Source organism: Argentina silus, assembly GCF_951799395.1.
Source record: "Argentina silus genome assembly, chromosome: Y".
In the NCBI taxonomy this organism is placed as follows: Eukaryota; Metazoa; Chordata; class Actinopteri; order Argentiniformes; family Argentinidae; genus Argentina; species Argentina silus.
In genome coordinates this window covers 7,674,523-7,677,798 of record NC_139654.1, presented here as the reverse complement: position 1 = coordinate 7,677,798, position 3,276 = coordinate 7,674,523, and the positions used below count along the sequence as shown (strand labels likewise).

Below are 3,276 nucleotides of genomic sequence, written 5' to 3'. Positions count from 1 at the left end.
AGCAATAACGTAAGCAATTCTGCTTACTTCAAGTTATACAATCAAAAGTGTAAATACACAAATTATAAAACATTCAAGATTTATTTATTTGTCACATGCATACAAGTATGCAGTGAAATGCAAAAGTGACAGTGCCACAGAGGAGTGCAACAATAAATTTAAAATAAATAGAATATAAACAGCAGTATAAACAGCAATGTAAGCAATGTACACAATGGAATGACTATATACAATGGCATTGACAGGTTGTCAGTACAGTTAATTACAGTGAAAGATGAGTCCGCAATGGGTAATTATGTGTGTGCGTATGTGTTATGATGTCAGTGAGTGTGTGAGTGACTTGACAGTCACTGGTGGGGTCGTTGTTGATGATCCTGATGGCCTGGGGAAAGAAACTCTGTCTTAGCCGCTCTGTTCTTGCTGCATGACAGCGAAGGCGTTTGCCTGACCGCAGCAGCAAAACATACCTTTGAAGGTGATAAAACCTTCAAATGAGAAAAGATTGTCTTTAGCAAGACTATACATGCTAACTCACGTATGAGATCGGATAAGCTGACTCCTTGAACAATAATTCAGAAAACCTCCCAGACCAAATGGAATTTCTACAGAAAACATCAAAGGACTTTTTATCAAATGGGGATACCTTCTGGTAAATTGTAAAACAACAATAGTATTCATTCATAAACAGAGTTCTCTACAGGTCTTCAGCTGGGCCCGGAGATAACGGTGCGATATTGTTTCCATTCCAATTGACCATTGTAATAAACTGATTGACCATTTGACTGAATTCCTGTGGAGCATAATCAAAGATACATAGCAAAATACGAGAAAGACACATCACACAATAATGGAAATAACATCAAAATAATACTCGTAAAACACACATTAAAATGAAATTAAATATGACTATACACACATCTATGAAACATTCACATGTCATAATAGGAACACCTAGAGGAGAGAGAGTGTGAAAAGGTCATGCTGATTCAATCGCCAGCACAACGTTGTCCAAGCGTGCCCACTCTCCTGTGACACAATGAATCAGAAGAGTTGTGAAGTGATAACAGTTAATCAAGGCAATTTCTTTGGCTCATAAACACATTTAGGATTGCATGGCCTGGCTGATGGTCTTGTAGAGAGCCATGAGCTTAGCCTTGGCCTCCTCAGCGGCTGGGTTGTAGATCTCCTTCAGCCCCTCGAGGTTGGGGGCCACGTGGAAGTCCTGGGTGAGGGGCACCACCTTTTTGTGCACCTCTTCGACCGCCTTCACCAGCTGCTTCTTGTACTCGTCAGTGTAGGGGGCAGCCATGGACCTCAGCACCTCCAGGCGCTCGGTCAGCTTGGTGCGGATGGCCTCCACCATAGGCACCAGGACGGTCTTGGTCTCCTCCAAGTTGCCGGTCACCTTGGCGCGCAGCTCCTCCATAATGGGCTCCAGCTTTGCCTTCAGGGCGTCCATCTCCTACTTGTGCTTGGCGATGTACTCCTGGACCAGGGGCTCCAGCTTCTCGCGGTAGTTCTCCACGTGCTTCTCCAGGGTGGCCTTCAACTCAGTGCGCTTGGGCTCCAGCTGCTTGCGCAGCTCCTCCACGTCTGTGGTGACCTGGGTGCAGACGACGGTGGTGGCGTACATGAACTGGGTGCCGAGGGCCTCGCTCGGGGGTCAGGGAGGAGGAGGCAGTCTGGGCGTACTGCTGCAGGTTGTCAAGGCTAGCGGACAGCTTCACTCTGAGAGGAGAGAGGTGAGGGAGAGAGGTTTGGTTAGATAGAGTGGAGGTTGTTGAATCGCCCACATTTGACTTTGAATTTGAATATAACCAAAAACATGACTAAAACAGTTGACCAAGTGACTAAGGTGAGTGAAGAAGATGGAGAAGTGAACCCAAATGCATCATGTCCTCCTTACTTGTACTCTTTGTACTCTTTGTACTGTGTCATCCATATGGTCGAGGGCCTTCTGTGCGGTCATCTTCACCTATCCGAGATACAGTGACAGGGCAGCCTTCACATGCTCCAGCTGAGAGGGGGCATCAGCCTGCAGAGTACGGGCCTGGATGCCTGGGTGGGGGAGACAGGAGGAGAGAGGGTCAGGCTTTGCAACATGGAGAGAATGCAGTGGAGGCTGGTGGAGGTAGAAATCGTACAATGGGGTCATTGTAATGCATGGAACGGAATAAGGAATGATATCAAACACGTGTGAGCTGGTGGGCTGAGCAGCAGTGTTACAGAGCTGAGAGTATTGACCTGTGGCCAACAGGATGGTGAGTGCGAGAGCCAGGAATTTCATGATGGTGATCTGAGGGGAAGGAGAAAAGAGAGAGAGAGAAGAGAGATGGTAAGCATGGGCAACAATTACACTGATCAATTACAATGCATTACTGCAACACATCAGAGGATGTATTTTTTGTTCTTGTTTTACAGGAGCTTACATACAATTTTGAATTAGCAATATTTCTACAGTGTACCAAATAGATCTTTGATAAAAACACATGACCTGACAAGAAAAAAAACAACCCCTGTGATTCAAAGTTCAAGGTTCCGGTCAATCAAGACGAAAACCTTGCGCCACCTGAACAGTTTCTTCCCCATGGCAGTGGGGCTCACAAACAAGCTCCCTGCCTCTCACTGACTCTGGGACTTCCACCCCCCCCACCCCACCCTGTCACACACACACACACACACACACACACACACATACACACACACAATTTTATAATTATAAATAATTTAATTTATAATTATTGTAATTTATAATTATTTAAAATTATTCTAATTTATAGTGTACATGCCCCATAACCATTTCACAGCCTTTAGCCTCATTGCCACTTAGCCTCGCACAGCCTACAAAATGTATTGTTTTATTGTTCTATTTTGTAAATTTGTTATTGCTATTTTGTTAATATTTTGTTATTTTGTAAATTTCTTGTCAATATTTGCTATTGTTTTTTCTGTCCCATGCACCAACCTCACCAAGTCAATTTCCTGTATGTGCAAATATACTTGGCCATATAAAAGAATTCTGATTCTGATTCTGAACTTTTCAAACTCACTTGAGTCTCTCAGGAGAGACACAAACAACACACACAACCCAAGCCTGTCCTCAATCATTTCACCCTGTGGCATATGTCAGCCTATTAAAAGGACCTCTAATCTGGCCAGATTAGGCCAAAATAGAGAGAATTATACAGTTGCAACAGAGGGATTAGCCCAAGACTACAATCTAATCCCAAATCCTTGAATTAGGACAGAGCAGTTGGTCAGACAATGAGTCATGTA

The 3,276-nt window shown here is 44.1% G+C and overlaps 1 pseudogene across 1 annotated transcript; it reads right to left on the bottom strand.

The window, feature by feature from the left end:
• Nucleotides 1-1,102: 1,102 nt before the first annotated feature.
• Nucleotides 1,103-2,287, bottom strand: LOC310823758 (annotated as a pseudogene). The gene is made up of 3 exons: nt 2,245-2,287; nt 1,980-2,058; nt 1,103-1,728 (listed from the first exon to the last, which is right to left on the bottom strand). The product of its transcript is annotated as an uncharacterized misc_RNA (transcript).
• Between the last annotated feature and the right edge of the window lie 989 nt (nt 2,288-3,276).